This window comes from Lagopus leucura, unplaced genomic scaffold (genome assembly GCF_019238085.1).
Source record: "Lagopus leucura isolate 7727_CA_CO unplaced genomic scaffold, USGS_WTPT01 Super-Scaffold_100001, whole genome shotgun sequence".
NCBI classification, from domain to species: domain Eukaryota; kingdom Metazoa; phylum Chordata; class Aves; order Galliformes; family Phasianidae; genus Lagopus; species Lagopus leucura.
Genome location: NW_024962262.1, coordinates 96,184,693 through 96,209,130, shown reverse-complemented (window position 1 = coordinate 96,209,130; position 24,438 = coordinate 96,184,693). Strand labels below are relative to the sequence as shown.

The 24,438-nt window shown below is 38.2% G+C and overlaps 1 long non-coding RNA gene across 2 annotated transcripts in view; it reads left to right on the top strand.

The window, feature by feature from the left end:
• Window positions 1-24,438, top strand: part of LOC122177261 — a 334,853-nt gene that overhangs the window by 117,059 nt on the left and 193,356 nt on the right. For both annotated transcript variants that reach the window (XR_006178024.1, XR_006178025.1), the window contains exon 4: window positions 20,269-20,344. This is a non-coding gene — a long non-coding RNA (uncharacterized LOC122177261). The remainder of the gene's footprint in view (window positions 1-20,268; window positions 20,345-24,438) is intronic.

The following is a 24,438-nucleotide window of genomic DNA, read 5'->3' as shown; positions in this document are numbered from 1 at the left end:
ATGAAAGTCCAAGGATCTGTCCTCCTGTGGCGAAAGGAGGAGGGGATGGGAAGCAGGAGAAAGCCTGTGCCATTGTTGTAGCTGAAAAGCATTGGGAACAAATGCCATCAGAATATAAATGCTGTTTATTGCATTTTCGTTTAAAATTGTTTAACCTAAAAACTCTTAGTGACAGAGGGAATGTAAATCTGAGGCTGAGAGCCTGAGTCACCAGCAGAAGTTTATTATTGCTCCTGATAACAGCTGAATTCCAGCCTTCCTGTGTGCTATAAAATGGGGCAGTTTTGTCTGTTAATGGCGCCATGTGCACTGTGCTATCCTTATGGGTTTGTCAGCTGTTCAACTCCGAGCCCCTCTTGCCATGGCTTTGTAACTCGACTGTTAAAATTGTACTATGGGATGACACTTGGCACGTGAGAGGAGATCTCAGCAAGTTATGCTGAAAGTTAGGCTGTCCTCATGCAGCTTTGTGATGTTCAGACACAGCGGGTGTGGGTATGGCTCCATTCAAGAGGCAAGAAGGAGCGAGGGCTGTGCCCAGTGTTCTGGGGCCTTGGTGGAAAATGGTGTGTGAGGTGCTGAGTGGCCATATTGGGAGGACTGCCAGATGCCTCTCAACACTTTCGCATTCATCTCAGGTTATTTAAAGTTATATAATTCATCTGTTCTCATTTGTGCTACTTTTATGCATAAAGAGGTCTAACAAGCCCTTTCTTTGCGTTGGTTTTAATGGATTAAGTGCACTTAAGTTGTTTTGCTGCAACTCAGGGTTTAAATACCATTCCCCTTAATTAGTTAATTTTGTATAGAGCTTGGGCAGTATAAAGTGCTCAAAGTATACGAAGTATATTGTTATTTAATACTGCTAGTAAAATTTTCCAAGAGGTGGATTTCAAGGCTGTAACATAGTTGTAACCACTGAGTGATCATACTAATGTGACCTTTGCTCTAACCCAATGTAGTTTGGTACAAAGCGTGCTGTAATCATGTGAAGAGCACTGTTTGGCAGTTTTGTGTGTTCCACTTCATCAAGGTATGTGGATCAGCAATTTATTTTCTTTCTTTATTTTTGACAGTGTTGATTTTCAAATTATTCAGAAGCTTTTATGGGGTTTCCATCTTGAGAATAATGCCATCAGGTTATTTTTTGACTTTCTAACTGGTCAAGGTGATCAAAGAGTACCTTTACTTTACTACTGGAAACTGCTGAAAACCCTTTAAACAAAGCAAGAAAATAGTGTTAACAGGTTTATGTCGCTTTATAAGTAGATAGGTCTAACCCTGGCATATAAAGTTGTTCTGGGAAAATCAACCTTTCTGTACGTCAGATTCAAAAGTGTGGGCAAAAGATTTACAAGAAAAAAAGGTCTGTTCAGGATACAACAAGAGGCAAAGGATAAAAGCCATCATTAGTGGGTTAAAATTCAGATCCTGAGCTGTGTGAAAAAATGGTGCGTGTCTTTCACTGTAATGAATAAATACAAATGTCTGTTTGAAAGAAAATTTGTCCATGCTTTGCACATTCAATTTTGTATGTATTTTTCAGTACTTGTTCCTTTGGGCATTTCATGCCTTGCTTCAGTGCAGTGATTAAAGAATGGCACTAGAAGTGAAATTTGTCCAGTGAAACAAATTATTGTCTTATGCAGTCACAACTTGGAAATAACTCTGGATTTTCATACAGATTTCAGTGTCCTGGTTTTGCACTACATACGCCTAGGATCAAAATGTGGCCAGCAACCTAAAATCAGGGAGTTTAACTTTGTGTTGCAAGGTAACAGTTCTTTGGCTTAGACATTCTTTTGCTGAGGTCATCGGATCTGTCTATCCTTGCCTACCAAAAAAAAATCTTAAAATCCCCCATTCTTGATACATGACTGTCATAGCTAATGATGATTATCTCAGGGAAAACAGTTAAAGATGGTCACATGGGGATTTGCTACCAAATATTTAAATGTCGTACTGCAGCAGAGACATGTAGCAAATGAGCAAGGAGGCTGAGTTCCATCATCTGGAACTAACTTTTTGCTAAACTTTATATGAATTTAGGCACTGTTAGCAGAGCATGTGAAAGGTTAAGGGGGTGCATAACTGATAGAGTTCTGCTCGATCAGTCTTTGAGGTCTCAGTTTAAAAAGCATTGTTAACTCAGTGTTACCTTTCAGTGCCATTCTAAAATCTTTCATTTTAGACGAGAGGCCTGTGTGCAGAATTTAAGAGGCTTATTCTCGTACACAGAAATAATGCTGCTAAGCTGCTAGAAATCTCAGCAGCTTAATATAAATGTTCAAATAAAAAGTTAGTATTTTAACTGTATAACCTTCAAATATAATTAATAATGAAATCCTAAGCAGGAGCCTAGGGGAAAGCATTTGGATTCTTTCTATTTGTGGAATAGGTGCAGGTCTCTAGTGTGCAGTTGAAAATAGGGACTAAATATGAGCTGATGATTTCGGAAATCACTGTGTGCTGCTGAATGCAGAGTTGGGAAATAAAGTAGAACACAGGAGAAAATGAAAACAGAAAGGCCTGGGCCACCAACTTCATACTCAAAATTCCAAACTTTTGTACCAGTTGGAAGTACTCAAATGCTTTTAGCCTCAGGATTAAATTGTGTTATTGTGCCAGTGCAGGAGCCAGTTATTTTATTTGTCTTCATACCCCTACCAGTGCCACCCAAATTGCTGTTATTGTACAATTATGGGAAACAAAACTCACAGTAAGAGGGTGTGTCGTGACACCTGTTGCACTACCCTGATAATACTTCTGTCACAGAAAGATGCTTTGCAGAAAAACTGCCTTCCAGAGCAAGAAGGTGTTGCTGGGAGCTGATCCAAAGGTCTTGGTCAGATTTTAACTCGGAAAAGGCAGAACGAAACCATCAGCTAATCAAGGCCCTTCTCAGAAGTGGCATGTGTTCTTCAGTACAGTCAGAATATGATTTCTCTTTTGGCACTTGCTGGATTTGGAGTCTGTGAACCGCTTTCACACTTGAAGAATGCATGAGAGGGCCACCAGTTTGCCTCTTGATATTGGTACTTAAGCTCTGCTTCAGTGTTAGTTATGAACAGAAACTAGTTGATCATGTGCCAAAACTTTGGCCTCAGTAACGAAATAAGCAGAGAGGAAAACTGTCTGCGGGTACTTTAAGCATAAAGGATGTCTGAACTGTACTCTTCCAAAGTGCAGGTGGAAAAGGCAGATGCCCTCGAAATGACAGGTTATTTTCATTTTATTTTATTTTCCAGCTCTTTAGACTGCTTGCAGCACATGCTGCAGGCAGGATTAAGGTATAAATGAGGGTCAACTTGTGGGTTACTGCACTGAAATCTCTGGAGTCACATGATTGTAAAAAAGATGTGAGTGGAAAATGAAGTTCTGTGTATCCAGTAATCAGTGTTTACATGTTGCTGTCACACCATGAGACCTGAGGTATTGTAGTTATTTCCTAGATAGGTTGCCATTTTGATGAGAGCTTCTGGAGAAGTGATGGTATTTGCTAATAGAGCAATCATTCCACTTGTTGGAAAAGAAAAATATGTATAGACTTTTCATAAAGACAAATATCTGAAATGGCTGATGGTGCATTCAGGTTGCTATATAGTCCTGAGATCTTCTAAGCAATCCTTCCCAAACGATGGTGATACCTAAGTGTGCCTTATGCAACTAACATGTTGTTACTCTTTGATTTTTGAAACTAGTAGCTGACCACTGTGAAGCTATAGAAACTGAAATAAACATCCAATCATTTTTTCTCCTTAATCCAGATTCAGAATAATGTCCTTGAAATTTTAAGATGCTAGCAGATAAAAATCCTGGATGTCTAGAATGCTAGCAGATTACCCTCACGATGTATTTGAGAGTTTCATTTGAGAACTTTCCTTAGTAAATTTGTTAGAGCTCATAGGGCATGCAGATTGTTCACCTTGGCCAAAATCAGATCTGGAATGCAGCTCGAGCCTTCTGACCTATTTAGTTGTTGATGAAAAGCAGAAGACTATTTATTTATTTATCTATTTATTGCCAATATGGTGCTTCTTGGTGATGTATTCTCTCCCACCTCAGGGAGACTTCTACTCAGAAACTTTTTTTTTTTTTTTTTTTTTTTTTTTAATCGAGACTGCAGAAGGTGGCAGAGGAAAATAAAGCTTTTTCAAGAATTTGCAAGAAATAATTTGTTCAATGAGCACAGGAATTCATGAATCTACCAGTCTGCTACTGGTTAGTGTTGCGATTGAGTGACTGGCTGTTTAAGAAGTTAAGAGCTGTCACTGAAGCATTTTTTTGGTGTATTTGAGCTGTTTCTAAACCCATCTGTGTGCTGCTTCAGCTGTGAACTGGTACTAACCTGTACTGCAGTTCTTGTCTTGGGAAATTTGTACTGTTTCTTTCTACCTGTTTGTTGTTGTTGTTTTCCTTTAATGAAGCCTGTAGGACTGTAGCTTTCTTTATTCAGGGTTATACTCCTCTAGCATATTTGGTTGAAATTGGTAAATGTATTTAAGGTATTACTAGGAACAAGATATTTCCAAACAGGACACATTTTTAGCCTTAAGGAAGCCAAGAGAAAAAAAACTGATAACATAGATGGATATCCTTAGTTATTGCAGCTTTAACCAATGATTTGCTCTATGACCTTTGGCAACCACTATTCTCTTTATGCTTCGTAAAAGATGATTGATTGAATTGATCTGCTCATGGGATGAGGGCCATTTTCAGATTCCTGACTGAGGATATCAGGGTTCTTTGTTGCCAAATAATGAGGAGGTAGAAGGTAATGATAAACAGGCTGTCAGTATTTTCTTAAAATATGCTAAGATATATCTTGATAATGAGTCATACTGAACGGTTTGAGCGGGTTCTTCTGGTTCAGTAACGCAGATGAAAATGTTTCCTGAATTAAGGAGAGCTTGGAGTATGGGCTGAACAGTCTGAAGAAAGGAGACCTAAGGGCTGTTGCAGATTTTGAGAGGTTTACTTGAACATTAGCTTCCCATTAATAAAAAGATCTTCCAGAAATAAGGAGAGATTTAATTCATTATGTGCTAGCTATGACTTATTGCCAATTGAAACTCACCATAAGAGAAACAGCCTATGTAAGTTTACTTCCCTGGGATATAGTGGGGTGTTTTTTATGATTTTTCTTTTTTTTTCCCTTACATTGACATATCTGAAAAATAAAGCATCAAGAGCATCAAAGCATCCTTTTCATTCCTTTCACCTATTTCTAAGGTATTCTAGAGCCAATTCTTTCTGTGTCCCTTTTTTAAAAATTAATTTTATTATTATTGATAATAAGATGCAGCATGGGATCAGTGTAGTGAGAAGTTGTGTGTCAGCATTAGATATAGCAAGCTCAGTTTCTCCTCAGGTTTTTACTGCCCAGACTATTGTTTCCACTCTATTTCTACAACCTGTAAATTACTTGTTGAAACTGATCCACTGTAGGGCTTGCCTTACAGCTGATACTTTAAGGAGAGGAGGGGATCTCAGCAACTTGCCCTGCTTCCCTGAAGCACGTGCATGTGGCAAGGATTGGAACATTGCTGTGATGAGAGTGTTAGGAAGACTGGTAAATCAGGACAATTTAAAGCTTAAAAGCAAATCTTGGACACTGACATTCATCAACAATGCATATGGGCAATGATTAGTTTTCAGTTATTATAGACTATCACTAGATATTCCAACAATTGGTTCTTAACTGTATTCTACATTAACCACAAGTGTGCAGTACCACATAGTTCCTTGTGGTTGGTTGTCCTGCAGCCCCAAGTGGTCTTAGTCAGCAAGGCTGAGGTCATCAAAGCTAAGAGCCCTTTCATGAGGGAAGTGGCTTTTTCATTCCTCATCTTCACTTGCTCTTCCTTGAGGATTTTATGCTTCTCAGCCCTCTTCCCACCCAAAAGGGCTCCCAACATTACCTTATTTTTAGGGCTAGCACTTTCCCTCTCTAGATTAATTTTCTTGATCACTCTGATTCCAGCAGATATCTTTCCTGCCTGCTGTGTGTCATTTTTCTTATCTTACCGATTTTAGTATCCTTCACGTGTTTGGCTGTAACCTCTTTTCTGCAACCATAACGCAAGTATTTGGCCTGTCATAGTTACATCTTACCTACATAGAGGTGCCTAGCTGTATTACAAAATACTTGTGCGTTGTGCCCAGTTTCCCTTGTTGGTGTTATGGTCTTATGAAATACTTGTATGATTATTTCAGTGACTGATTCCAGTGTACTTAGTCTGAGTTCAAGGCAAGCAAATATTTATATCCAGCCCAGCATACTTCTAATTTAGGTGTGCAACAGCCTCTCCTTTGGCTTTCCCAAAAGGCAGAGCTTTCCGCTTCAGTCATGCCTTTTCATGGTATTTGTTTGATTCCTTCATGATGGTGTGGAATTCATCTTCATTGATTCCTCTCAGTACAGAACAGTGGCAGGACAGTGAGAATAACATCTAGAGTTCTGCATAGAAGATGACTTATTGTTCATGGCTTTTATGAGGCCATTGTGTAACCTCCTAGAGCTCATAGTGATTCTGATTAACTGAGTTTGTTATCCAAGATAAAAGGTCACAGGTATAATTGCTCATGCAGTGCTCAATTTCTGTATGAGCAGCAGGTATGAAGCTGAGCATTTGATATATCATGACTTTCACATTCCTTGATTATGCAATGAAAGGGCTGGTGCTTTCAGAATTTGTTGTAGTGCTTTGTAAAAAGAAGATAGTGTTTTGTTCGCTTTGTTATTTTCTGGTTTTGTTGTTGCTGTTCTGTGGTCTGGAAAGTGGAGGTGAAGGTGTTTCCCCTACAGGGCTCTGTGACGCGACCCAACTTTTGCCCAGTTGCTACTTGCCATGTATGCTTTTCTTCTGTACTCTCTGATCCCCACTACTCTGGGGAGTGAATATCAGCCAGTAAGCATACTGCAAGAAATCTCTGGGGTTGTCAATTGGAAGATACACTTGACCGTGCCACATTACATTTAATGAACTTTGTTGTTGTTGCTGGTTTTTTTTATTCAGCTCATGACCCTGCTTTATTTTTACCAAGTTAATAACAGAAGGCTAACTTGCCCCATTTGTCAAATGATGGCAGTTGGACTAGATGTACTTGGAGGTCTTTTCCATCCTTGGTTGGATACTGAAGTGTTACAACGATCATGTTAGGATGTCTTCAAAAGTAAGGTATGAGGTCTTGGCATGGGTAGCCTTTTCTTGCAGTGAGGAAAAATAGAACGATGCTTGTCTGAGCATGTCTATGGAAAGGAGCAGGGTGGGTAGGTGGGTGTGACAGGTGAGTTCACTACTGTGTGGTTCTCATAGTATTGCCTACACATTGTCAATGTGCCATGATGCCTTTCTTAAATACAGAATGTAGTAAGAGGTGGTTAAAAACTATAGAAGTTTCAGTTTGTAAAGGATCCCAGACTGTATTTAAATTTCTTTGCATGGTTGTTTGTCGTAGGCCAAGCAGAAAAAAACCTGCTGTTTTGGTTCTCAGTGTACATCCCAATTGGCTTGACATTATGTAACATAATGAAGAACCGTGCTGCTTGATTGCAAGAAGAGATCCGCAGTGATGATTCACTTCATTGTATTGCTTCTCTTCACCCATGGCTCTAAACCTGAAATGTATTGTTTTAGCTTTTGATCTTCCATTAATGGCACTGGTATTTTAGGGTGAGTGATTGTAACAGTTATCTGTAGGTGTTTCCCTGTCTGTAGCACTATTTTAATTCTCCTCGGATAGATGTGAGCTCTGTTTGAGATCTCTGCACTTTAATCTTCTTTTGAGAGAGTTTGGTATGATGAGAAAAGAAAGATCAGATTGTCATTCTCCTCAAAATTCTTTGTCCACTCTGGCTTATCTGCCTGTCTCTCCATCAAGTAATGACTGTGACAGAATAATTTTTATTTCACTAAAGGAGCTCATGAGATCCTTAAATGAGATGAGACACCATTTCAATTCCATACTGAAAGTTCTATTGTTTCTCTTATCAAGATGTGTCTTTTTTCTGAGTATTTCTTGAGAACTTTCAGAAACTTAGCAAACATTATTGTGAACTCCTGGAAGAGAAAAAAGCAGTTTCCTGTTTAATGCTTCCAACTACAAAATTTAATATAATTGACCCATGTTCTGTTTCCAGCAACTCAGAAGTTGTCCACATACCTTTTAAGAAAATTGCATCACAGCATTCAAAATGTAAGGATACAACAGAGATATAAAATAAGGAATCATTTTTAAAAGTTTTTACTTAAGGAAACTATTTCGGCATTGTAAGTTCAACTGTGACTTTCAAGTTGCCAGTTGCATGAAATCTGCATTAAATGAGTAGCAAAATTTATGTTTGGTACAGGCCATATGCATCAGAGATGTGTACAAGCATGTGAAAAAAAAAAAGGAGCACATGCATTTCCTTTATGTATTGTATATAATATGTGTAAATAACAACAACAAAAAATGTAGAAGTCTAATTTCTTTTTGCTTTTCTTCTTCCCCCATCTCTGCTGTACTAAGTCTTTTCTGCTTCTTCTTTTTTTCTTCTTTACAATATATTGCAGAAAATGAAAAAGACACACATTTTAATTTTTAGTGTTGTAGAATATCTTTAAGATTCTTTCCACTTTAGTATTTCTGGCTTCTGGCTTTCAAACAATTGCCATTTTACCTAAAAGGGCAACGTGTTTACAGACTGTATGTGAAATCACTTTTGAAGGTAATGTGTTTCCTGAATACCTCTATTTTTAGCACAGTGATGGCTCAAAGCTAAGAACCCTTCCCAATTGGCATTGTACTTGTGGGAACTTAAAGATAGGGTTGTTAATTTTTTTTCCTGATACGAACACGTTTTAATGTGGGAGCCATGGTAGGAAATCTGGGACAATCTTCCTCTTATTCGTTGCTGTGAGGCTTTGCTTCCCTCCAGGTTGGATTTGTGTAGTCCTCTGTTTGAGATCCAACCACAACTAATTTCAGTGCAAAGTTAAATGCTGAGTGCATTTTTGGTTGTCTTCTCACTACCTCAAATGCAGTTTAGCAACTCGGAATAAGGTGAACCAAAGCATTGTGACTAACCAGTTTTCTGCAGGCCATCAGCAGGAGTCCACCAGTGGTACATGAATTAGCAAGCTTCTCTGTGAGAAATGGTGGTAGTGCTTTTGAAGTGTACTACAAGTTAACACTAACCTGGAACATTTATTTAGTGTTTTACTAAATATAACGAAACAGATTTAATGGGCTAATATGTTTAAGTGGCCTCGGTACCATTTTACTTAATGCGGTGGGATTTTCTACAGCATACAGAGGTAGTTCTGTACACATTTACTTTGTAGAACTTCCTTCTTTTGGACTTTATGTGCCTTAGAACAAAGATGAAACAACTTTCTTCCTGTAATTCATCAATACAGTTATTTAGAGGGATCTTTAATTGTCTCCTTGGATGTCAGGCCCCTGCTGTACTGGCTCTTTTTGTTAATACAGACTTCCATTCACTGAAGGCAGAGACAGCTAGTTACCTACAGTTCTGGGCTTTTCTTAGGAGATGCTAAGTTCCTCTTTTGCCCAAACATGCACTCCTAGCATAAATAGGAAATATAAAGCTATTAACTTTGTAGAGCACTGTTAAAAAATAAAAGCTTAAACTGGAAGACAGAAATGTGTGAGGGAAAGTCTCATGTCAGAGGATTGCTATAGAGGACCTGGCAGCTTGATTCCTGTTCTGCTCCAGCATCTCTCAGTCTGCTGAGGGAATCCTGTAGCTGTAATCATTGTATTTGTTCATGGGAAAAGAGTGTTTCAAAACTGTTTCAAGGTTCAGGGAAAAAAGGCTGAATATGTTTGGAAATTTCTGCCTAGTCATTGTACAAACTTTATAGAAACATTAAATGTAGTTGAAAACAAGCCCCCATTCAGCTGACATTATATAATACCGTATCTTATGTGACACTCTTTAGTAAACACAGATGCATAATAAGAATGTATAGTTGTATACAATTCTTAAACTCTTGTTCTTTCTCTTACAACTATTTCTCCCAAATTTGGATTCTTTTTACATTTATTTTTTTCTGCTTCCATATGCAACAACAATCTTTAAAGAGATAGCCACAGTGTGGAACAACATTAGGAGTTTTGTTTCCTGGTAAGCTCAATATATTTTTTGCAAGCACGTTTACTGTGAAAGGTAACAGTTCAGGTTTAGTTCCTTATGCGTTGCTGCTATCTTTGGGGGAAAGAGTGTGTAGTGCTCGTATACATCATTTCAACTAGAGTTCCTCAGCAAAAAGAACTAGAAGGGAAGCAACTATTCCATGATAGACCCCCTTCCCTCATGTAATATTTGTAGAGAACATGTTTTGGGAATACTGAGATCTTTGGGAAAGTGGAGCAGCGGGGAGGAGAAAGCTTTTGGTCTTCCAAGCAGATTACTTGCAAGTTCCACTTAGTAAGTGCAGATACATTTCAGAGTTGTGATGATGAAATGTTATGGAAAATCTGTGGTTTTATTCCCTTTAAGGTATAGTGAAGAACTGAAGAGTTTAGTTGTACAGTATATAAATGCTGCTTCTTTTTTTTTTTCTTTTTTTAATTTGTGAATGTTATTTTCACTGTCTTAGTAACTGGCCCTGAAATATTTTCTCTGGGCTTAGTGGCAATGCAAAGGCATTAGATCAAGAATGTTCCAAGATTCAGACTGGCTGGTATTTGCTTATATCACTGCAACTGAATGTTACCAGTTTTAAAATGCTTTTTTTGTTGTTCAGGAAATTTTAAAACAGCTTTGATTTCAAACATGAAACTTGGCAAGTGAGTGATCCATAATGTGTTTTAATCACTTCGGGTATTTTGGAAAAGACTTGGAAATATTCAGTTATTAGTTGATTAGAAATCTAGTTGCCAATTGTATATTTGAACTTTTCTTCCTCCTTACCTGATGCAACACTGAAAGATAATTAGCATATGGTCTTGTAGTCCTTTCCCCAGTGTTAATGTTAACATGATGGAATTCAATTTTGCACTTTGCTATACACGGGATTTTTATTTTTTATTTTTTTTACTGTTGAAAAACGTTTTAGAGCGATTTCAATTCTGTAGTTTTGTTGACCACCAGGGGGGTGCATTTGATTTCATCTGTTTTATTTAAACAGATTCTAGAACAGGTTGAATACCCAAACTTTTTCTAACGATAATGATTTCCTGCCTATTGGGGGTGGGTGGGTTTTTTGTTTTGGAGGTTGTTGTTAGTTTTATTTTGTTTTTTTTTTATTATTATTATTTTTATCTTCTTTGATGCAAATGGAGCCAGAATGAATTGTCATCTTGGAACTTTGAATAATTCGATCATTGCAGAAACCCTGCTATTCTGAGCTCATACATAGCATATACTCTTTATCATATGTATTTGGTAATAAATATTGCATTAGATATAAGTGCATGCATGCTATAGTCCCTGGAATAATTACAAAGGTAATTTGTATTGGACCAACCCAACAGGATGCTTTGAATCCATTCCTGCAGCATATATAAATATACTTTGCCCCTAGCAAAAAGTATACATTCTTTTTACAAATACAGTTTAAACTTATTTAGTAATTATGCTGACGATTTAATAGTTGTTTTTTGTAGGATGTGGCTTGCTTTACATGAAACTTATTTGTTGTTTTTACTAATAGCGAAAGTAAATGGAAGGCTTTTTTCCGTTCTTTCAAATACTATTTCCTGTTCAGATGGAATGATCAGTTTGAATTGTTGCTGGTATGGTTTTTTTACTGTATTGTTTCAAGAGAAAAAAATGAGATTGAGCTTTACCAAATCATAATGCAGGAGCTAACTTTTCTTGAACTTTTTTATAGTCTCAGCTTGGTCTCATTTTCATTTCTCATAGGATGATATCTGATTAAGCAAGTATTATGTGTGTTGACTACACTGGGACATACCTGAAAGCTCACAGTGGTGTTACATTAAGGGTTCAAGCAGCAGGTTTTGTGATGCAGTCTGAAGGTCTCAAAGTCCCTTGGTGTTAAACTTCCAAAATTCTGGAGGTGAATGAAACTGGGGAGAGTTTAGAAGCATTGTTCCTGGAACTTTGAATCTTAATAGAGTGTACTATAAGATATTGTTCAGTATCCTCCTTAGGCCTTGAGTTTAATATGGCAGTTGCATAAACTGAAATGATGTGAATTTTCTCGGCATAGTTTGTGTCTGACATTGTGCAAAATGAAGCTGGTTTTGGACTTCAGGTCAACAGCCTACTGACAAAAGTACGTAATGTGCCTAAATAAAAGCTTGTATTGATTTTTGTTTGTACACATGATAGGATAAACTTACTCTGTGCATAATCTGGAAGAGTCCTGATACTATTAGTGTTGCACCTGCTTGTGAATTGAAGTGAATTCCTCACTTCACTTTCTATTACCTGTACTTTCCAGTAAAAGATAACATGTCCCACCTTACATGTCAAAATCCTAAGATATTTCCAAGATGCTTGGTCGGAAGTTCCAAGGAGGTTCTACAGATGCATTGCTTGCTGTTGCTACTCTGGAGGGTAACAGAAGGATAGTGTCACTTCTCATTCTCTCCAGCATCAAGGAGAACTACAAATTCAGGTCTCTGTTGCTACCACTGCCCTCCTTGTCCTTTTCTTTTATTTGAGGATTGTCCCACCTTCATTCAAAGTCCCTGTGCAGCAAAGGAGGGGGAATGGAAGCTCTGCAGATGGGTTGCAAGAGGTGAATTCTTACAGGGCAGGTAGGGCAGCTGTTTGAGGGAAGAAGGAGGATTATTAAATTCTGAGAGAAAAACAAAGGACCCAAAAACAGGTGATGGGATGCTGAAAATGAGCCAAGCTGAAGGATGCAGTCTGATGACATCAGATTGTCTGATAATGGAGCATTAAAGAGAAGTTGAGAGTGGGAATCAACAGTTTTCCAAAGTTTCTTAGAGTGGAAAACATACAAGCTCTACTCATTCAATTTGCTTTTGTTGCTTCAGGAAGGATGACATAACAGAAAAATAACAGAAGTTAGTTTGCCCTCTTTCTTGGAGCAGCACATAATTTGGAGCTGTGTTATCTATGCAAGGGAAAGGAACACTCCTGCATTACTAAGAGACAAAAGATACAGTGAACTACATGCCTTGCTGCTATTATGGAGTTTGTCCTGCAAATATTCAACTGGCACCTTTAATTGCTCAATTCTTAGAGATATTACAAATTCAGAAAGAAGGATTATCACTTTGATCTGTCATATGCCCTATGGAAAGAAAAACCACATGACAATACACATATATTTCATCTCAGTATAATGCCTTTCATCCAAGATCTTGCCCTTAAAACGGATAAGGGTCAGACTGAACTTCTTCACGGCAAGTCACTGATGGAAGCAAAGGGGAGAGGAAGTTACCCATTACGCAGCAAGTACTGTGTGCACACGGTGTCTCAGTGGGGACAGCTCAGTGTTGCACCTTATACCACAGATCAGCAATGAAAAGGCTTTGTTCAGGGGGATGGAAATTCAAGATGACAATTGAAGAAGTACCATGTTTACAAAGAAGAATTTAAGGACATTCTATGTGATTACTTTAAGCTTTAAATTTTAATCATTAGAACTAATATCCCTACTGTAAGAAAAGAAGCTAAATGATCTTGCTTGTCCACAGTGGCTGCAGCTTGGTTTTTAGTTTGCTTTGTAAGGGAATAAGTTTTGCAACTAAACCAAAGTAATGTGACACAGTCATATATTCACATAATGAAAACTTTTTATTTCTGACTTTAAAACCAAATTTTATGTGAATATTCAATAACATTTTTGAATGTTAAGATACATTAATACTGCATTGCTCTGGCTAGTGCAAATCTTCATTATTTGGACCTTACAATTTTGATCACTAAAACCCCTTCACACTGGACATACATCTTATTTCTGAATTATCCATTTTGAATGCTGTCAACATTTACATTCTTATTTTTCTGTTTCTTAATGAATCTGTTTAAGGATAATAATCCTAGCCTCATTGCAAGGCGTCAGAGTAGGTTCTCCTTTCTGTTCTTATCTAATACCATTGATTAATAACTCATTGCTTCCTATCTGTCAGACAGTTCTTATCCACCTCATTGTATTATTATCCAGACCATAATTCTCTAGTCTCTCTATGAGCTTCCTGTGTGGTACTGTGTCAAAGGCCTTGCTAAAATCCAAACAAATTATATCCGCCACATTTCCTTTATCCGCCCAGTTTGTCACTGCACTGAAATACCTATCACAATGAAACATTTATTGATGTAAGTTTCTGTGTTAAACCAGAATAAATGTGAAGGTTCTGCTGTGATTATATGATAGAGCCTGCTTCTTAACAGGTATTATCATTTTATGCACTAAAGATAATTTGAGCCAAGGGAGACGACACCATTCAACAGGAGCAGTGAGGCTGTGCAGATCAAAGCATTATGAACCTTGAAAAGAACTGGTGGAAGCTTATACGCTACAATAACTTGCAATGGGTATAAGCAAAGTCCTTGAGCTGTATTCCAAATGATCAGCAAATGCCAGCTCTGGTTCTAAAAAGGCAGGGATCTCTTGGAAGGAGTCTAGTAGAGGATCACAAAGATGATGAAGGGCCTGGAGCATCTCCTATATGAGGAAAGGCTGAGTAACCTGGATCTGTTCAGCCTGGAGAGAAGAAGACTGAGAGAGGATCTGATAAATGTTGATAAATATCTGAAGGGAGGTCTGAATGGATGAGGCCAGGCTCCTGTTGGTGGTGCACAGTGATAAAACAAGGAGCAGTGGCCTAAAACTTGAACACAGGATGTTCTGAACAAACATGTGAAAAAACTTCTTTATAGTAAGGATGATGGAGCACTGGGACAGGTTGCCCACAGAGGTTGTGGAGTTTCCTTCTATGGAGATAGGCAAGACCTGTCTGGACACCTACCTGCGTGACCTATTGTAGGGAACCTGCTTTAGCAGGGGGGTTGAACTTGATGATCTGTTGAGGTACCTTCCAACCCCTGAAATTCTGTGATTTAGAGCTGCTTCACAAGAATCTGTATCTTTAGAGAAAGAATCATTTGGGCAAGGCCTCAGGCAAGCTGCGTGCTGTCACTGTTCCTGTTCCTTGAGAACATAAACAGGATTTAGGGACAGCTTGTGCAAGAAAACAGTTGGAATAGGGAATGTCATCATTTTCAGCAGCAAACTTGATTACCATCATCACCCCTAGCTAGAAGGAAAGCTTCATGAGATATTTTGAAGGATGCTGGGTCCCACCTGGCACTAACATAACCACCAGTGAAACTGCACTTCAAGAGTCCAGGTCAGGTCTTAAGTGCAGTTACAAGGAGACTAACTCTTCACTGGGTTGACAAGTTCAGCTACTAACATACTTTTACAGCTGGGTTTCTCAAGTACTTCTTGCTTACTTTGTCAGCACTAGGAATTAAATTAGAGGGGTGGACTGTGCTATTAAAGAATCCAACGCGTTTAGCAGTTATGAGAGCCCTTGCAGTGAAACTGCATACAGCGCGGATTTTGAAGTTACCACTCGGGTTGATCATGTGCCACAGCTTCTATGTGTTTGAGTCTCTAAATTTCTGACACCTAAATTTCAAGGAGTGTTAGTCTTATCCTATGGGCAGTATTTTTCATACTCAAATGAAAACAGTTCAAATGCTTTTTGGGGAAAGGGGAATGAAATATAGTTAAAAATACACCTTTTTCCTTACCAAACTTCTTTTCTAAATGCAACAATCATAGCTTGGAAGCTGAAGTTTGTGATGGGGACAGTCTTCTCTGGGAAAGTAAGCTCGTTAGGTAGATGCAGTAAGGAAGAGGAAATCTCTGTAGGTATACAGCTTTGCAGTGAGCTAATAACAGATGCAAGTTTATCATTTTGACAAAGAAACCTTCAGTGTGCTTTTTTTTTCCTATGCTGCAGTGGTAGGGAATCTTGTTCCCAGCACAGTGCCACAGGTTGTCTTCTGCTCCAGCTCTCTTGAGGCACAGAACCCAGGTTTCTCCCACCTGCAGCCCTGTGAGCCAGGAGCTGCAGTCTTGCATTAGGTTTATCTGAAGCTCAGCTCTGTGGTTGATAGTGGGGCTGCATCTGGCACTGTGGCTATACTGTGTAAATGGCCATGAGTTGAAAGACAGTACTTCTTCAAGTGTACAGTTTTTCAATTCAGGAGGGCACACCTGTTTGTGAGGATTCTTTAAGCACAGGCGTTACTTTTTGTTCTTTTTTTTTTTTCACTCCATCCCCTCAAAAAAACAACTGACACAAAAAGAACCTCTCTATATAGAGAAAAGACTCTTTGGAGTAGTATCAATTGAAGGACATTCACTTTGAAAAGCAGAAGTGATGTAATGCTCTATCTGCATTATTAAGGTTTATACTTCTGCATTACTAATGAGCTGAGACAGGCCTTTCTGCTGATGTGCCTATACCAGTTCCAGTTTCAAAGTTTGCCTGTTTCTTGTTACATGGTGAGCCTGTACAGCAGAGATCTCCTTCTCTGACTGCTGTGACAAAATCAGTCCATGACTTGGTGTTTTCAGACATAAAAGGCCAGAAAGTAATCTGGACCATACCCTAAGCCATCATTTGGATTCTGAAATTGGAATGAGTTCTCTTGACTGGTGTCTGAGCTTATTTGAAAATTCTCTTAAAATTAATGGGTTTTCTTTTCTTCTTTTCTTTCTTTGGTTCTTGAAAGGGGCTTTCTTAGCATACGTGATTTTTTCCAGTAAGGGCATCCATATTTCACTTTCTGTGAGTAGTTATTTGGGGTACTTTCTTCATCATTGATTTGCAGTTCTAGAAGTGAGAACAATGATATGATCAAGTGCTTTGAAAATGATCAATGATTGATGTTGTAAATTCTATGTAGAAAATGGAAAAGACGCCAATAAATGTTGAACTTGTATTTTTTCCTACCCTTTCCTCTCTTCCCATAACTAATCCACTGCATGTGATTCTCATTAACCTTCTCCAGTTGACATCAGGTATTCAAGAAAAATCAAGCCCTTACAGAGCTTCCTTGCTGCCAAGAAGCAGTTTGCAAAAGGCTAAAATGTTCTGAAATGTTTTCTAGTAACAAATGATTTTTTTTCTTTACTTAATTTTTAGATTGAGTGAATGTGGCCCTTCCAAAAATGGTGAACTAGATCACCACCTCCAGACAGACACAGCAGGGTGAGGTGCCTGTACTTCATGGAATATTGCTGACGTGACTTCAGTCATGTCCAGTCGATAGCTTTGCTCTCACATTTTTCAGGCTGTGCATAAATTTGATGGCAAGCAGAAATCATGGGGAAAAAAAACCAACCATCAAAACATGCTTACCTTTCTGTGATTTGTTTTTGAAGCATTTACTGAGAGCCAACACTTGCCCTCCTATTAACACTTCACTGATGTAGCTCATTTTCATACTCATCATTCCTGTAATTTCAGTTCTAGGGCTTCTCGCAAGCAGAATTTCACCAGCAAGCCAGGTTCCTTGCTTTTCTCAAGGGATTCAGGGCTTTCCTTAAAGACAGGAGAGCTGACTTGTGCTAGCCATCTGGCTAAGAAGCCACCTCCTTTTCAACCTGCTGCTCATATGTACTTGTCTAAGTTATTCATCTTGAGATCGTGAATTTCTTAGATTGTGAACTGAAAGATATGATTAAGATGGCAGTGTTTGGCATTCTGTGTTTGATGGGGCTTTCTGTAGGTTATGCTTTGGGTTTGTCTCCAAACTGTAGCTGAAGCAGCTCTTTGCAGCAATCTGGCTGTGAGTGCTGTATGTAGGATGTTGTGTTAACTCCAGTTTTTTCACTGCAGTTTTTCAAGATGGCAGCTGAAACAGTCTCATGAGGCTCCATTTCCTTTAGTTGGTGGCTCATAGTGTGTGCCAGCTATGCCTGCCTTAAGGAGAGGGAGAGCTACATCTGCAAGCATTGTGCCCTGCTGCTCAGCTCAAATGGCAACACTACATGTTGCCTTCCCTTGTTTTCCTTTTCAATTAGAAGAACGTGCACAGAGCAGGAGGGACTTTGGGGTAATGCTGATCAACAGCTGTCAGGAGAGAAGGGGCTGCACTGTCATGTTTTCGTAGGAGAGGGCAAAATGCTTCCTCATTCTCTATGATAAAAATGGTTATTTTGGACAAAATTTGCTGTGATTAAGTCCAAGCACCAATTTATTCCTATTTAGGTCATCAGAAAAGGGCTTCAGTGTGCAGTCTGTATTCTGGCTCTCTGTACGAGGATACATTTCACCCTCTGCTGAATGCTCTTTGTTTTCTCAGTTGAGGTCAGTTTTTCATTGCATTCATTAAAATAAATAGCTCTGGATTACAAATACCACTGCCCCTGTCCTTCTCAGCTGGCAAGCCAGTATTAGGGTCCTTAAGATTTTAGGAAAGGGGCTAAAATTGAAAGAGGGAGGAGAAGAAAAATGGAAGTTTGGAGGCTGAAGCTGTTAGCGCCCATTTGATGGTTGTGCTCCTGCCTGGTTTGGATGGACTTGCAATTGCTTTGGCTGGATCGCTTCCCCATTCCTCTGTGTGGCTTTCTAGGTGCTGATCAGAAGAGAGAAGGGGTGTTATGTAATGTAAAGATTGTGTAGGGAACAAGGAATGTGTTTCTCAGATGATTCATCTTGCCAGGACACTTTGAGAAAGGTTTCATGCCAGGTTGTGCTGTGCAGGTGTTGTCCTAGGAAAGCTGGGTGTGAAATCTTGTTCCTTTCAGTTCAGTGCTGAAGGTTTCATTCATTGTGCATGAGATTTGGTGATGCTTATTGTGCTCTCCCCTTCAATGCTGCCTGCTTCAATATAGCTCATTTTGGCAGAGTTAAGACTAACAGTAACTGAGCTCATTTGTGTTTGTAGGATACACGTATGTATGAGCATGTTTGCACGGTGGCATATCACACGATAGAGCATGTTTCTTGCTAACATTTATGGGGAAGGAATGTGGAGGATTATATAACACCGAAGCCTGAAGAGCTGTTTTGTGTTTATGTTAAGTTTTGTTTTGGTTTGCTTTTTGTTTTACTCATGGGGATCAAAAATAAAACTTTGGTGAGGAGTTGCCCCCAGACTGTGGGACATTTGAAATCAGTGTTAGATTTGTGTCCAGAATTTATTCACAGCTCGCTCTCAATATGCAACAGTGAGGAAAATCGCTTTGACATTGAATGGGGCAAATTAGGAAAGTTCTGCTGTCATCTTTTTAAAATAAAATTTGAGCAAGTTTTGATTTGTTTCTTTAATGACTTGGTACGTTGCGTGTGTCTGTATATACAGCTATATGGTTTGTTATTATGAGGTCAAATCCTGACAACGTACTGCAAAATAGTTTTAATTTATTATTAATATTTTCTGTTATTCTCACTTCTCCTGGTTTTGGAACCTTTATAATTAGATATAATTAAAACCACAGGTTTATAATTCCACTCTAGCATTTAAACTTGTATTTATGGCATAACCCCCGGAGTTTTATTGTCATTCCAACTGTATTTTGAAAAAAAAAAAAAAAGGAAAAAAATGTTTTCTGCGTTTATACAAATGCTTTGTCTGTAACTACCACTTCTTAATAATTTGTTTTGCACGGTAAAATGACATTTTGTTTTACATGATACAAAGCCTTACAGGTTTGAGAGTAGCTATTTCATATCCCTTAACAAATGAGTGCAAGGGACCTTTTGCCTCGTGCACTTTAAAAACAGCTTTCCTCTTTTGGAACTTGTCTTTCTGCTCCTCCATACAACAGTCTGAAGTGCTACATGCCGGAGAGCTGATTTTTAAAAAATGTTGGCTGGCATTATGTAAAGCCACATTTTCCCTTTTGGTGCGTATGTTCTGGTCCTAGCAGTGTCCTTGTTTTACAGAAATTAACATTTTTCCCTTCACAATCATTGATATGTGGTGATGTTTTTCTGTCATCTTTAATTGTGATGCTTTTTTCTTTTCCTTTTTACATTAGTATAAGGTTGATTGTTAAAATTAAGTGGCAGAAGGCTTCTTTCCAACTTACTCAAATATATTTTTTTGACTGTAGAAATATATTTTGCTGCTCTCAATTGCCTTTTTCCCCTTCTTCTTTTATTGTAAAATACTCTGGGAAGAGCTTCTTTTAACAAAAAAAAAAAGAAAAAGAAAAAAAAAAAAAAAGGCTACGCTTGACTGATAATGCATTGCTTTGGATGGTGAAACATTATGAAAGTTTAATTTTTAATTAAATCTGAAATACCAATTATAACTGAAAGAGATTTTAACCTGTTTCTTTTCAGACTGCCTGAAGTTACATTGTAGATGCTGAAATCACTGCACCTTAAAAACAAAAAGATTAAGCTGCACTGCATTCTTGTAAGTAAAAGCTTTTCCGGTACCTTTTGTCAGTATTTTTCCTCAATATACATCCGAAGTGTTAGCACAGTAACTGCTCTTGGATAAAGGTCAAATTCCCCCTGAATAGGATTTAGAAGTTCAAAGGATGTTTTATTTGAAAATTAGAACTAAACTTGAATCTTTCAGATCTTTAATTTCAGACCCCTGAATAGATCTTTCTTTTTTGCTTTGATTGTTATTAGGAAGAGTGTGTGTCTGTTGACATACGGTTCCTACGGCTTTGTCAGTGAGGATTTCTGCACTTTGGAGTATAGAAAATAGAAAATAGTAGAATTTCCCCATAGCATAAAATATAGTTTATTCTCTTTTTTTGTTGTCGTAATAATTTTTTGTCCCTTATATAAGAAAAAGATGGAACATCTTTCTCACGACATCACAGGAGGCTTCAGCTGCTTTAGGATATAGACGAAGGCAAAGATGCCTTATTCATCTGTGCTGCAATATAACAAAGCAGTCAAAATTATGTCTTGTGTCTCTCAGTAAGAAAGAAGCCTCTTTCAAGGGCACAGTTATTCCATAAATGCAGGGCAGATTGTACATCTACCCTTATTTAGAATGTGTTTACTGAATATGTTTGGGTAAATAATTAAGATTTGGAACTCCTGCGGATGGAGAACAAGCAAGTAAAAGAGGACTGGGAAATGCTGTAGATTCAGCTACTCTGAATTTACCAAAATAATGTATGAGTAAAAATCCAAGAGTTTGAAGATAGTAAGAAAGAGTTGATTTTTCAGTTCGACACTGCAAAGCTGTGGAGTATGACAAAGCAAAGTCAGTTTGTTTTCTTCTCTGAGATCAAAATGTACAGTCTGTAATGAAATCCAGCGTCTTTTCCCAAAGTAATACTTCTGTACTTCAATATTGAAATATTTTAACTATTCCATGGTTGTTTTTTTTTTTAACTCTCTGTTCCCCAACTTTTTTTTTTTTCCTTCAAGTTGTATTTTAATGATTTAGTTTAAACTAGCTGAAGGGTACAGTACACTGTAGGCAGCTAATGCATGCCCCTTCTAGTGTGGAACACCAAGCATGACTCAGGCAGGCAGATTGTGCCATTCTGACTTGAATCCATTGTGTTTTTACATTACTGGCAAGAGCCATGCCATTGTGTTGCTTAAATATTGTGCATTAACTGCAGGCTGTGGCTAGTAAATCGTATTTAACATTTTCTCCTCATCATGGCATATCCAGCTTCCCTGGCCACGAGAAGTTAACCTTGAGATTTAAGTGGAATCTGAACTGAGAACATTGGTGGATTTGTTGGGTCCAGCAACAATTTAAAGGGAGGTATTATAGAGCAAGGGGGAAAGTTAGAGGATATTTGTGAATCTGGGAGTACTGAATATCAAAGTTGTCTTTCTATTTTCTGTGAATAACCAAGAGAAATTTTTTTGGAAACCAATAGTAATTCTCTTTCCAAAATGTAACAGCAGAGTGAGGACTGAATTAAAGCATGTTGTTTGAATCCTTAGAATTCAAATAGTCTGTAAGTCCTGCATGGAAAGCCCTAATGCAAAATACCGGGTAGTGATATATGGACCTCATAGATGATGCTGGAATGGGCTTTTTTAGTTAGGGAAGAGATGGGAATCTAGGAGCAGGAATAAATACACAAGTGCAGAACTCACAAGCAGGGGAAAAAAAAAAAATTAACATGTGTAGGGTGGCAAGCAAGTCAGGGCAGAAATACTGTACAGCTTGGCCCAGATCAGAGTAAATCAAGGGCTGAACTAGAAATGGAGCAGGGGATCACGACTGTAGCTCTTTTCTGTTCGGTTCTTCTTTACATTCCCTGAGGTAGAGATCCAAGCATCTAATCTTTGAATTTCTTGTTTCATTTGTTTTATTTCCCCAATAATACCCCATCTGTAAACTCCTAGCTGCTCTTAAATTGTGTAGCTTTGTCATACAGCCTGTAATAGAGACAAACAAGTTGGGGAAACTTTCTATGCGTGCAGATGTATGCTGTAAAATGAGACTGTGATTATTACTATACCTTCTGTTCATGTAACTATAGGGGCACCGTTCTTGTAGACAGTAATATGCTTTAAGAATTTATTTTCTTTCAGATATATGTTTACTGTTATCAGGTGTCTCTAATTCTGAGACCTTTAATGAAGTAAACTTTCAAGTATGACTTTCCTGTGTTAACCTGAAAACAGTAAAAAAAAAAAAAAAAAAAAAAAAAAAAAAAGGCAAGCCATGCTTAGCTAGTTTTCTATTAGAGAACAGGATTGTTTTAATTGAAGGGTGGAACCTTGTTTTAGGTAGGAATATCCTTAAAATAAGTCACTAGTAGAAAAAGGGGCCAAATTTTCAGCTGTTATAAAATGACTCAAATGGCACTACAGGAAAATACAGATTCACAACACGTGAACATCTGGCGGGCAGCTGCACAAGAACACAGCCTTGTAAATGTAGTGCAGGCATTCTCTTAATGGGAAAGGTCTGTGGGCTTGATTCTTTTTATGTTGGGTGGTCAGATCAGCTATGTACTAAAATTATGTGGATTAATAGGCAACTAGATCCACTGAGAGCCACGGGTCTACTCAAATACTTAACTTTTAAGATGTGCTTAAGTACTTCACTATTTGCAATTAACCCAAAATAGGATTAAGTCCAGTAAGAAGAGTTAGTTACCTCTGCTGACATTCAACATGTGTTTGATTTTAGAACTGGACAGTGGGGAAAGCATGTTGTCTGTAGAAGAAAATAAATTATGTGCTCACAATCTGAAGACTTATACAAGAGATGCACTGGATGTGCTTTAAAAGTAAATGGTTTTAGTTACAGCTGTCTGATTTTAGGTGTCATTGGCTGAGGCCAACAGGAACATACAACACATTTAAAAAAAAAAAAAAAAAAAAAAAAAAAACCAAACGAGAGGGTTTTTTTCAGTTTCAATCTTACATGGCTTTGTGGTCTGTTTAATGACCAAGAGGTCTGGAGTTTGAATTTTGCTGGATGGTGGCTCATTGAGTGGCTCTGGACAGATCATTTAACCTCTCTGCACCTTGTTTAGCAGATCAGTTTTTCAATCTGGTTATGACTTCAGTACTGATACAGCTCTGTGAACATTATTGAGTTTGTTTTTGCAGAGCTCTTAGAGGAGAAATAGTAACCATTGTTATCATTAATAAGTGTATTGTGTAGACAAAACATGAGGGACAGAGATACAGTCACTCACAGAGGTGATCTTTCACAACTCACTTGTGCCTTTGTTTAATTCCATCACTCAAAGTTATCAAGGCCAACTCCAATTTATAGAAGTATTTCTCATGTCACTCTTCCCACTGTTGAGTATTTTATTGTTTGTGTGTTCTCTCTCCATCTGTTTTTTTGCTTCATGCTGAATTAACCTTGCATACCAAACCTTATTCCCCCCTTTTTTTTGTATTATGCAGCAGAGACATTCACATAGCCTCAAAATTACAGAGAACAAATTCATTTTGTCTACTGATTGTTTGCTGATGATGTATGAAACAGACAGAAGACAGTTTGAATTTTCATAAGTTCAATTGAGCTTGCAGGCTTAAGGAAGGGAACAGGCAGAACCCAAGCCAATGTGACACAGTAAGCTGGCATCCCAGAGTATATGCAGCATGTATAGCGTCAGGATGTCAAGGCTATACAGGACTTCATCCATCAAAGCAGTGCTTTTAAATGAAGGAAGAATTTTGAAGCAACAAACAAGCTACCCCCCTGTGTTCTTCATAACACAGGAGTCCTCGTGTTTTCTGATGGATACGGGATCTTTCCTTTCCCTCCTATACCTTGCAGTTTTAACTGGAATTGTGTGTCTAATGTTAGTGTTGTTGAGCCTTGTACATTCGTGGTTGCTATTCCTTGGGCAAAATTTGAACCCTGAATAGCTCACTAAGACCTTTTTGGATGCAGAAAGAGTAGCTGCGCTGGAGAAGATGTCTGAATGCGAAATAAATATATAAGTATGCTTCTTTGAAGAAAGATAAGTGTCTTGGGGCTGGCTGTCACTGAGGAATTGTGTTAGCACTAACAAAGAGAATTAATTTTGCCTTTTCTCCCCTCTTATA